At 46.1% G+C, this 12,840-nt stretch overlaps 1 protein-coding gene and 1 pseudogene across 1 annotated transcript in view; both read right to left on the bottom strand.

The window, feature by feature from the left end:
- The window catches only part of LGR5 (leucine rich repeat containing G protein-coupled receptor 5), an 829,784-nt gene that overhangs the window by 768,211 nt on the left and 48,733 nt on the right, over positions 1-12,840 (bottom strand). The gene's annotated exons all lie outside the window — the stretch shown is intronic.
- On the bottom strand, positions 11,202-11,521 carry LOC146855039 (large ribosomal subunit protein eL42-like; annotated as a pseudogene).

Genomic DNA, 12,840 nt, shown 5'->3' with positions numbered 1-12,840 from the left:
CCTGGCACACTCAGTGTACTTTACTAGGGACCTACTGGTATATCAAATATGCCAATCAGGAAGAACCAATCACAATAACAATTTACACGGAAAGCATATGCACTTTAGCACTGATCAGCACTGGTAAAGTGCCCAGAGTCCTGTAGCCAACAAACATGGGTCAGGAAAAAATAGGAGGAAGAAGCAAAAAAGTTTGGGGCTAACCCTGCAAAAAGGGTCATTTCCAACAGTAACATTACTGAAACAAGGCAAATCTCTATCACAGTGTGTATAGCCTCCTGTCCTTAATTCATTTAGATCCTAAAATATTGGCTAAAGCCCAGGCCAAACAGTTGCTACCCTATACATCTGCTATGATTCTACCTGATCAGACAGACTTTATTCCAGGGAGAGCAACAACGAATAACACAAGACTACTGTTTACAATGATGCACCAAACTAACCTGGAGCTGGTAATTTTTTTTAAATGCTGAAAAAGCATTTTGACTTCTTATCATGGGGCTATATGTATATATATTCATTGTGTTTGAATGGCTAGAAGTGGGAAGAGGAACTATGGACTGGATCAGACTACTCTATGTGGGACCCACTGCTAGCATACGGGGGAGAGGATTGAATTCCTCTTTGTTTTTGGTAGCAAGAGGGATTAGGCATGGGAGCCCATTGGTGCCCAAGCTTTTTGCTATAATCATGGAACCGCTGGCTTGTATCCTAAGGGAACATTAGGTGGATAAAAATCTACAACTGGGGGTTACAAATTTTTTGTCTTGCTCTACAAGGAAGGCATATTACTGTACGCAAAACATCCGGACAGAACTCTCACCCATCATCTTACAATTTAGCACTATTTTAAGTATTCACAGTATGTGTAATAAACCAAAGTTGTTTCTTGTTACACCAGGCACAACCTGCCCACGTCTTGACTATCCTCTGTTATGGAAGTCAGACGCAGTGGGATATTTGGGAATTGGTCATGAGGAATAACTATGGCATCCCTGCTCGACAAGTTGCAGTCCCAAGTAGAGAAATGGATCAACCTCCTATTGTCTATGGTGGGCAGAATAGCTTTTATTAAGATGACTGTCCTGTCACATTTCCTATGTCTCTTTGTAATATTCTGAAACAACTGACATTGAGCTTTCTCAGGCAGGTTAGGTCTGCTCTAATTAGGCATATCTGGTAAGGGTCAAGCCGCACAGACTGACTACCATACAGAGTTCGAGGTCACTTATTGATCAAGATAGATGTCACACTAAATTATTTCAGAGTGCAATATGTGCAGAGGACAACGATGCTGTCAACAAGTGACAAAGCAGAACACCCCATGTATGAAATACAGACTGAAGTGCAACAAACACAAATGATCAGCAGTAGAGAATGAATTCAAAATGTCGAAAGAAGATATGGAAAAATGGGAAGAGGAGCCTGACTCACAAAGGGTATTCTCCTAGAAAAAAAGGAAAATCATTTTACAAGTTCCACGAACACAGGGATACATTTTAAATAAAACCCAGTGGGGATAAAAAACTTTATTTGTTGTAACATTTCAAGTTAAAAAATATCATGTGGTTCGTGCTTGTCCGAGGTTCGTTTCCTAAAAATGCGAAAATAAATGGTCCATACTTATATACAAGTTATTAGAAAATGCATACACAAATATTCAAATCAAACATCTGTCCATGCCTCGTACATCGTTACTGGAAATTGCTAATGCCTTCTAATGATAAGCATGCTTAGCTATAATTGTTTACCCAGTCCTTTTGAAGCCAAACCGAATAATACTACGGAGGACATGTGGTCATTCATGTAACCTGTTCTATACTAAAAAAGCTTCATACCCTTATTGCCATCAGCCACTCACCTACGATCTCACCTGTGCTAAGTTATACAATCCTATACTTTCAACTTCCAAACACACTGTCTTCAACATAGGACAACAAAACCCTACTTCAAACTCACAAATAAGGATAAACATGGATATCGGTATCACACGCCCCTTTTATTTTCAACTTCAAAATTTTAAACAATTCTATGTCAACTAATCAATAATAACCCTCACAACGATGTGACAATTTTGAATTGCAAACCTATATTTTAAAATCCAATCACAATGTCAATAACATAAAAACAACAATTCCCTGCATTGAACTACCTCACATGAAGCAAGGTAACATAAGCACTCGTTAATTCCAACTACAAGTGTTAACTTCATTGAATCAGTTCTTCAGCAATACCCCTTCCGGCAACTCACCAAAATCAGAATTTCAACCTAACACGTTATCAAAGCTACTTACTGGTAAGAAAACCGGCTCAACCATTCCTATCATTGTCTCACATATCGAGAGCTGATCCCTTCTGATCGCCTCCTTTCTACCTACTCTCATCACGTAATCCAATATGTCATTGTTAGACTTGGCATCTTTTGGTGTGTTTCCCCAGAGTTTTTGCTTTCTGACCTCCCAGTTTTGACTCTGTTTTTGCTGGCGTAGCATGTCTGCGCACTTTCCGCACTGCTGATCAGTGGGAAATTGCAAGTACTCCTATGGTAAATTGTGTTATGGATTGGTGTTTCCATGATTGGATATTTGATGTACTTGTTAGTCCTTGGTAAAGTGCACTGAGTGTGCTAGGACCTGTGAACTCATACCTGCCAGTGCAGAGTCTGCGCGCAGTTTGTAACTGCCATGTCGACTTGGCCAGTGCACACACTTGCCAGTCCCTAACCTTCCCTTTTCTTACAAGACAGCCACCCCAAAGGTAGGCCCAAGGTACCCCTGTGGGCAGGGTATGTGAAAGGTAGGACATGTCCTGGTGTGTGTGGCATGTCCCGATAGTGAATGACTGCCAATTTTGTTTTTCACTAGAATAATAATAATAATAACCTTGAAGTTGTAATGCGCACAGCTATCTCCGAAGTGGTTCCCTGGCGCTGGGGGCCCTTGGGAAGATTAAGGGAGCTATTGCCCAGAGTCACAAGGTGCTGGGCTGACCTGCCACCAGGGATCGAACCGTGAACCCTGTGGTCCGGAGTCAGGCACTCTGGCCGCTGCACCACACCTCTTCCACTATTGCAAGGCTACCTGTTCCCCATAGGACAGAATGGGAAGTTTGTTTAAAACATCTTATAAACATAACTGGCCCTGGGAACTAGGTAGGAAAATAAAGTTTAGTATGCCTGAACTCAGAATCTAAAGATGCATCTTTTAGTGAAGGTGATTTTTACATTCTGTGTTTGAGAATACCACTTTTAGAAAGTAGGTATTTTCGTGCTCAGTCATCTCGTGTGCCTCTGCTGGAAGGTGGATTGCCTGTCTGGGTTTGGGACGACAGAAGGCTAGGGAGCAAGAGTGGCTTCAGATAGTCTAGGTGGGCCAGGAAAGGGCTGAATAGACCTGGGCTGCAATTGGGGAAGGGGGAGGCGATTTCCTCGCACCTCAAAGGGCCTGGTCTGCCTCTGACAATGCCGTCTCCACCTCCTGCCAGCAAGTCACACCAGAGAAGGCAGAACTGGTTCTGGCTGGGCACAGACACCCTCTGCCTAAGAGATCAAAGGACTTTGGGTTATAAATATTGGTGCCCAGACCCCTGAACTTTAGAACTCTTTTGGATCAAGAAGACTGCCAAGAAGAAGAGCTGGTGAAGCTGTGAGGGGGTACTACCACTATGCGGTGTGCTTTGCTTTGTTGGTCTGCAGTGGCTGCTTCTGTCTTGGGCAGTGAAAGGATTGGATTGAACTTTCTGCAATCTACTTTTGTGAGTTTCTCCAAGGGCTTGAGGTAGAGATTGCCCCCTGTTCAAGAAGTCTCATGAACAACAAAGACTTCAAGCTCTTCTGCCCTCAGCACTGGGGACTGTCAGGCACATGCATCCAACATGCCATTTGCGATTCCTTATTAGCGAAAAATAAGGATTCGCTAATAAGGAATCGCAAATGCATGTATGAATCGATGAGGAAATAGCGATTCCTACAAATTCCTTAATTGCGACTTGCAAATTACGAGTCGCAATTAAGGAATGGCTCCCCATTCATTCCTATGGGCCTACAGGCGCATAGGAATGAAGGGGAGATTGCAGGCGCAATTTGCGAGTACCATTAGGTACTCGCAAAGTGCGCATGCAATTTCAAGGGTGTCAAAATGACACCCTGTTGCACCCCTGAAATAGTGATGTGCCCCCATGTTGTGCACACACATGCCCCAAGGGCATGTGTGTGTGCAACATTAAAACTTTGAAAAATGCACAAAGTTTTTGCAAATTACCATCAAATTCAACTTCATGGTAATTTGCGCCCCCTATTAGCGAAATCGCTATTCTAAAGTGGTTCTTGCATTGCATTTAAGGTATCGTAAATTGCAATTCCTTAAATGATGGCGATTTCTCAAATTGCGAGTGCCTTGCACCTTGATGCATCGCAAATGCCCTTTTTACGGGCGCAAACGGTCGATTTTTGCAAATCGCACCATTGCGCTCGCAAAAATGGTTCATGCATGTGCCTGTGTGTGTTTTGTGCTGCAACAGAAGATTAGTAACCCAACGACGTCTACTGGTCTCACTGACGACGCGTCCTGATGCCGCCACCGAGCTGTTGCTCGCACCGCGACCTGTGGGAACCGGACTCCGCACCGCCTCACGATGACACCTTGGTATCCTCAACGACGCCGCTCCACGCCGAAATCGATGCCACTGCTTGCACCGTGGTTCGAGGGCACCGCTCGTAAAGTTAACTGACGCACTGTGCCCTCATCCCGCACCACAGCCTTGGCCTACTGACACCGGCACCGTCGATGCCAATTCGTCAGCCGACGACAGCGCTTCCGCAATGATGATTTCGCTGCCTGCACTGTGGCCTGCCGGCACCGCGACGAGCACCGCCTTCATCTCGCACTGCGACCCTTGTCTCATCAACGACGCTATCTGACGCCGCCACCGAGCCGCTGCTCGCACTGCGACCTGAGGGCACCGTACGCCGCACCGCTGCAGTTCGCACCGCAGCACACAATGCCTGCCGACGCCAGCGCCCCTGACTCCAAAAGAGAGCAGCTCGATCTGCAACGCGTTTGACTTTGAGGGCCCCAACGACTCCTGCACCAACCTCCGGAACTGACGCCTGCGGACGCCGTGTTTTCAGAAGCTCAACGAGAGGTCGCTGACGCCTTGCATTTCTAAAAAGGTACTGTTTACGGGTCTTCCCGACACCGTAGTTGGCCCGCGACGCTGCGGTCAGCCACAACTGTTTGGATTTGTTTTCTCATGACGCCGTGATAGCCTTGGACAGAGCTATTGACATCAAGGAACTGTTTTTCAAGCGTATTTTGATAACTGTAGATTTTTAAGTACTGTATTTTGGATTTTTATCGTTTTTTGGTCTTGTCTTAACTATATAAAAATAATAATGGATATTTTTCTAAACTGGTGTAGTGCTTACACTGTATTACTTTTGGTTATGTGCAACCGCTTTACACACTGCCTCTAAGATAAGCCTGACTGCTCGTGCCAAGCTACCAAGGGGGTGAGCAGGGGTTATTTGAGGAGTGTAACTCCCTTATCCTGATGATGAAGAATGGTCGCTATTTTGACAAATGTGCAAGCCTTTGCCAACTAGAGACCCATATTTCTAACAGTCATCACTTTCTATCACGCAGAATTTACGCTATCGGACAACTAGTCTGCTTACCTCATGAACACGGCATCTCAGAATATCCGCCATTTTTATTTTTAAAAAACGTGGCAAGTATATCCACAAAGTTTATAATGCTCCTTTTGCCTGAATCAAATTCACTTGTTGACAGCATTGTCAGTAAATGTAAGAGCTTCCAGGGATTACAGTATGTTGTTCCATTAATGTCCTCTGCACATTTTTCTCTCGGAAATATTTTACACATGCAACTGCAGGAGATTACTCTAGACATCAGTGGCGTAGCTAAACATGCTGCCACCCAGGGTGGCCCCTAGGTTTCCCTCCCGGGTGCAGGTAAGAGCAGAGGGGGGTCTAGGACGGACAACTTGCTCCTGGGGAGGGGTGGTGCAACTTATTCTCGGGCCAGGGGATGGTGGTTGTCAACAGACACGACTCCCGGCGCCCCCAAAAATGTCCCCCAGCTAAGCCATTGATAGACATTGTCTTTGTGATTTCCATAAGATTTTTTAACCACATGGATTAGAATTGATAATGCCATGTTTGATTACGTATAATTAATTAGCCTTTTCCTGCATGTTCTTTCTTTCATAACTTTCTACCTTAACTGATTTGGACTATGTTGGTTTTGTTTGGATTGGCTACATTAATAAATAGAATTCTGTTTCTGTTATTACCAATTTGACCCTGATGAAGCAACACTATACAGTCACGATACATGTGCTGGCCCTGTTATTTTGAAACACATAAAAGTGATCGAGTATAGAACTACTTCTAAAATGAAAAATGATTGCCTATTAGCGATAAAGGTTTGGTTACATGGAATAAAATAATTAAGGCTTATACAAATCTCCAGCGTGATATCTACCTTAATGAATAAGTAACCTCGTACTCTGTAATTTAAAAAAAAAAGGATGTAGCGGAGGGGTTTGCACATCCATTTTGCTTGAGGTCCACAGTATGAATTACAGAGCCATTTCTCCCTCATGTATGACTCTACCATACGATAAGGGAGGTATGCTAATACCAGATATTGATCTCTATCTCTATATCACAATTGCAACATATTTGATATTGGTTCTGCCATGACAATGTTTTTCCACATGTGCTGGGGGAGAGAGTGAGAAAGATAACAGACTCGTCCTGCTCGCAACATGAATACTCTTTATTCATGGTAGAACCGATGTGCCCGCTTGATTGCAGTGGGGTTCGAGTATATACTGACATGATATTATGGAACTGAAACAGTGTTCTCACCTGAGTTCCCTTTGACCCATATTCCCAAGATTCTTGCAACATGTGAACCTAAAGCTTTGTCATAGTTGGTTTGACTATGTCTGACGGGGATGGGTGGGTTGTAGCCAAGTGGTCAATTCTTACTTCTACAAGAGTTCAAGAAAACTGGTGCAGTGACAGCTCTAGATCTGTTTCTTTAATTTTAGATATAACACAATCAAACGTCTGATGGGTCATAGTAATCAGTTGACCCAAAACCATTGCCTATAAAATTAAGGGTCTTATTACGAGTTTGTAGGTGCGGGAGCGGGGCGGCACGCCATCGTCCTGCTCCCGCAACGCCTATATCGACTGCCCACCAGATTAAATGTTTTCTCGTTGACTGGCGGGCAGTCCTTTGGCGTTCCCACTGCGATGCCTTTGAAAAAGGCACCACAATAGGAACGCCAAAGCCCTTTCTTGCACAGCATTGACTGTTAAGTCCATACCATGCAGGAAAGGAGGTGCATGCACCCAGGGGCCCAAAGGCAACAGGGGGGCCTGTAGGGCCCCCTTTGTTTCCTCAGTGCTAGAATTTCATGGCGTAAACACCACCATGAATTCCTGGTGGTGATGAAAGCTCATAATATGCTTGGCAGTGCCACAGCAGCCCCACCAGCATATTATGCGTCTCTGACTGCTACACCACCTTCAGGGAAGGTGGATCCCTGGAGGTTGTGGCAGTCCCCTGGAGGTTCAACCGCCTTAGTTGTAATGAAGCAGTTGGACCACATGTGCGGAGGTCCCCAAATGCCACCGCATCTCCATCACGGGTTTGGCGGTCCTCGTAATCAGGCCCTAAGATAATACAAACACAAGGGGAAGGGAAAAGGTTGTTGGACCTACAGATAAATATCAGCAGGAATGCGAGGCCTGTCACAATTTCTGTGCAACTGTGAAATCACAGAGGAACAATGGCCGTTACCTGACTAAAAATGTTCTTTGAATAATAGGCACAGATTCATTCACTTCAATACATACACCAGATGTACTATACGCCAGCATTTTTATGTAAATTAGGGGTCCAAGAGGATGATCACTAGTGCAGATACGGCACATATTTTATACACCTAGCTTGGAAGTGGCCTAGCATAGCTAGATATTTAGTTGCCATCTTTACGCTGCCTAACCAAATGATCGATATTACACTACATCTTTCACATGCTATATTGGGTTCAGGAAATTCAAGCTACCTAAAGCAGCTAATCCTCACTGGCATTGCTCCTCGCCAAGCGATGAAACTCTTTGTGCTGGAGTGCTCGAAATAAACCTCCCGCTAAACAATGGCTGGCAAATCTGGTTCTCTCTAATGACAGCATGGACACTTTTATCTCACGGATGCTGATCACCTCCTGCTCCAGGAACATTTGGGACCCATTATGGCATTTCCTCCTTAATACAATGCAAGATGGGTAGATAGACTATAGGACAAACAAAGACCTAATTGCATGACTGCATGTGCCCTACATTGGTATGGAAGTGGTCCCCGTAAGTCTATGTCTGTAATAACTTTTATTACATAGCGTTGCAGGGAGAAAGGACCTGTCTCTCAATGTTTAGATGTTTTGTGATTTGTAAGCCTGGCATCTATATTTTCACTGTTTTGTTTGTCTTCATACTTTAAAAATGTATATATACTTTAAAAAACTGTGGACTTGCTAAACACAGGTTTGCCAGGGAGAGAAGGCAAATATGTATTGAGGAATAATGAAGAGATAAACACCTAACAGTACTATAAAAAGAGGACGCTGGATGACTTAAATGGATTTCAAAATCTAATTGCATTCCAGCCATAGATCAAGGAACAAGAGTGGAAAGTGAAAGAATACGCTAAAACAAAAATTGAGAAACAGACCCAGACAATTTTGACTATGGATAGGAGCCAAATGAAGAACAGTGGCTACCTGGACAGATACAGACCATCATAAAATACCCACACAAGACATCTAATACTGCCTAGTCCCCCATGGGTGGGTGATGTGGTCTATAACATCAGGGTTTTGCCTATGGTGGTGTTTGTGAAGATGGAAAGGATTAAACCAAATTCCAGCCTAATCCATTTAATTGGCAATTATATAAAGTGGTGCTCTGCGGGGTGGGAACATTGGTTCTTATGGCCCTTTACCTACCAGCTTGTATGGCTCTCTAACCTGTCAGCAATGGCAAATTTGCTGCTAAAGTGTAATGGATCTTATTCCTTTCAAAGCGACTTACATTGTTGCATGTTAGAGTATTTTTAGCGCAGTGTCTGTAGCTCCTCTGTTTCTTGTCTGTATAGTTACAGGGGCCACTGTACAATACGATGTTGAATAGGATGCCTACAGAAATGTGGGATTGCATGCAGAATTGTTAGCTACAGACTATTGAGCCCCATATCAGCATGACATCTCAAAGAAAGCCATACCAGATTCAAATTGATTTGAATTTGACTAAGTTACATAAAAACAGATCAAGGCAGGCCTACAGATGTTATATATTTAGAATTCTGAAGAGCTTTAAGGTATCTCACACAGAAGGCTAGTGACCAAGTTGGGATTTCTCTGATATTGAGACTAGAGGAGAATACATTTCTAGCATTTAGCACAAAGAGCTGTGAAAGCAACATCATACTTCCCTATAGCTTGCCTATATCAAGGCAGAGGACCTGACAACATGTCTGGGGAGGCACTGAAGGCAGACATTGAAACACTAACAGACATGGCCTAACCCATGTTTAGAAGGATCTGGAAGAAGAAAATGTGCCATTAGACTGGAAGTTGGGGTATCTCATCAAGATCCCCAAGAAAACTGACCTGAGTAACTGTGCAAACTACAGATAGATAACTCTATCAACCCCCAAGCAATGTGTTCAATAGAATCATCCTGAACAGAATAAAGTAACAAGTCGACCTTCAGTTGTGAGATCAGCAAGCTGGCTTCCTCAAAGATAGATCCTGCACAGACCAGATTAGAACACTGCACATTGAGCAGTTGATAGAATTTATCTTTCGCCCGCTATGTCAACTTCATCTACTAAAAGATGGCATTCAACAATATGGACAGAGAGACGCTTTGGAAACTCCTCCATGATTACACTGTGCTAGATAAACTCATGATAATCATCAGGAACTCTTGTGAAGGAATGACATGCAAGATAGTCCATAGAGGACAACTCACTGAAGCCTTCCAAGTGAAGACCGGAGTCCGCTAGGGTTGTTTGCTCTCGCCTTTTCTCTCCCTGCTGGCTATAGACGGGACAATGAAGACATCCACATCAGGGTGAAGAAATTACATCCAGTAGACATCATGGACGCTGCTCAATGACCTGGACTTTACAGAGGACCTGGTCTCACACTCCCATAGCCATCAGCAGATGCAACAGAAGACTGACTATGTGGAAACAACATCAGCACAACTTGGTCTTAACATCCACAAAGGAAAAAACAAGATCCTGAAGGCTAACACAGTCAGCACAACTGTAGTCACTCTTGCAGGCAATGCACTGGAAGAGGTTGCAACCTTCACCTACCTAGGCATCGTCACACACAAGCAGGATGGTACAGATGCAAACAAGCAGTGGCGTCACTATGAGGGTGTGGGGGGTGCGGACCGCACCGGGTGACACCCTCACGGGGGGCGACACCAAAGGGCCGGTCCGGTCGATGTGGTGTGGTGAAGACTGCAGAGCAGTACTGCAGAACAAACCAGAAACGCAACGACGACGCAACCTAACTTCTATTGAGCAGGAGGAGGTGCCTCTGTGCGCAGCGCGCACTGTCTCCTCCTCCGCCGCGTCTGCGCGCCTCGGCAGTGACGTTGTCACTAGAGGGGTGCAGTCGGCGATGTTGTTTTAATATTTTGGAATACGGGAATCCGAATCCCGCATGCGCATTGGGCCCCAAGTGCGCGTGACTTGGCATCACGAGGGGCGCCGAGGACTCGGGAGGTGAGGATGTCTCTCACGTCGCCGTCGCCACTATAATTAAATTTTATTCTAAGGACAGGACAGAGCCGGAGCAGAACCTGGTTTAAGGCTAGCCCCCCCCCCCCACCCTTGTCTGCCACGTGCCACCAACACCAACTCAGCAGGTGAGGTTGTTTGTCGAGACATAGCAGCACTTCGAAGCTGCAAGCCTGTCAGAGTAATTGCTATTTAAATATGATATTATTATTGTTACTGCCCGCCCCGGCCCCCCACAGGTTTACACATATGACAAAGTGTAACATAAAAGAGCAAAACATATGTACAGAGCGCACATTCATCACATATGGGTTCCTGGGCGCTCCCGCACATGGATCACGAAGATGGAGCTTAGTACTGGTTAACTCGGCCCTTTCTCTTCTTGTCTCTGCCCAAGTGTAACGTGTTTACATATTTTGATGTCCAGCATCCTCTGGGACCTGCAGTTTGACTCCGCGCGTTCCAATCTTAACATAGCCTTTTTCGTAGTCTTGGCCTTGGAAAATGGGCTTTGTTTGACCACCATACCCGCTCTCCTTACGATCGTACCGCCCCTGTCCCTGGGCACAGAGGGAATCCGCCCCCTTCTTGTATGGGTTACTTTGTGGGGCTGATGTACCCCGCACTTCTTACAGAATGCCTGCCCTGCGAGTTGTCGGGACGTTCGCCATCTTGCCAGCAGCATTGGACCGAAGACGACGCTCTGGACAGCTGACGGGTGTTTGTTACCCAACTCAATTATCCTCGTAATATCGACCTCGGGAGGATGAATGGCTGAGTACACCTCGAACCCATGATCATGGAGTTAGACACAGATCCCTGGAGGGGATACATGCATTAGCCTCTGAGCATGCGGACCTGCAGAGTGGACCTAATTATCACAAACTGGAACCATAATTTTCTTCAAATCAGATGTTTGGACATGACTATATTTTTTTGGGTATTAGAAGTCGTGCACTTTGTAATCAAGCGCCCAGTTTATTTAATCTACGTCTCCAGGCTGAGAGGTAGGTAGGGTAATGATGCATTAATGTTTCACATACGTATTATAATGTTTAATGATTTTCCCCAAATATAACTTTACCCCACCCATACCATAGTTGTTCTTTTAAGGGGTTGCGCCCTTGTTACAGTTAAAAGATTAGTGTATAGCAATTAGATAAATTAAAGATGACAAAAAAGGCCATGTTAACCATCCCTTATCCCAGGGAAACGTATGGTGGTGACCCCCTGTGACCCCACAGCCGGTCGCTCCTACTTCACTGCTCTGCCGCCTGCCTGCCTGGCGCCTGCCTACCGCTGTGACTGCCGCCACTTACCTCCTCCACGCCGCTGCCTTCTGCCTGATACCTCGTAGGTACCGCCTGCCACTCTTCGCCTGCCGCTGCTGCCCCTTCCTCGGCCGCTGACCACCGCCGCTGCCCGGTCACTTCCCCTCCGTTTTTCCCACCGTTTTTCCTGCCGCCGCTGCCCCGGTCTCCTGCTTCCTGCTCCCGCCTCCGCCTGCAGTCCCGCCTCCCCTCCCTGCCCATTGGCCACCCCGCTCCCGCCTCCCAGCTGACCCTCCCTCCCGGCTCCTGATTTAAGGGGACCGTGACGGGCTGGTCAGTGTGACCCCCTGTGCCCCCACAGCCGGTCGCTCCTACTTCACTTCTCTGCCGCCTGCCTGCCTGGTGCCTGCCTACCGCTGTGACTGCCGCCACTTACCTCCTCCACGCCGCTGCCTTCTGCCTGCTACCTCGTAGGTACCACCTGCCACTCTTCGCCTGCCGCTGCTGCCCCTTCCTCGGCCGCTGACCACCGCCGATGCACGGTCACTTCCCCTCCGTTTTTCCTGCCGCCGCTGCCCCGGTCTCCTGCTTCCTGCTCCCGCCTCCGCCTGCAGTCCCGCCTCCCCTCCCTGCCCATTGGCCACCCCGCTCCCGCCTCCCAGCTGACCCTCCCTCCCGGCTCCTGATTTAAGGGGACCGTGACGGGCTGGTCAGTGTGA

The sequence above is a fragment of the Triturus cristatus genome, chromosome 4_1 (assembly GCF_964204655.1).
Source record: "Triturus cristatus chromosome 4_1, aTriCri1.1, whole genome shotgun sequence".
NCBI lineage: Eukaryota > Metazoa > Chordata > Amphibia > Caudata > Salamandridae > Triturus > Triturus cristatus.
This window is presented reverse-complemented; position numbering and strand designations above follow the sequence as displayed.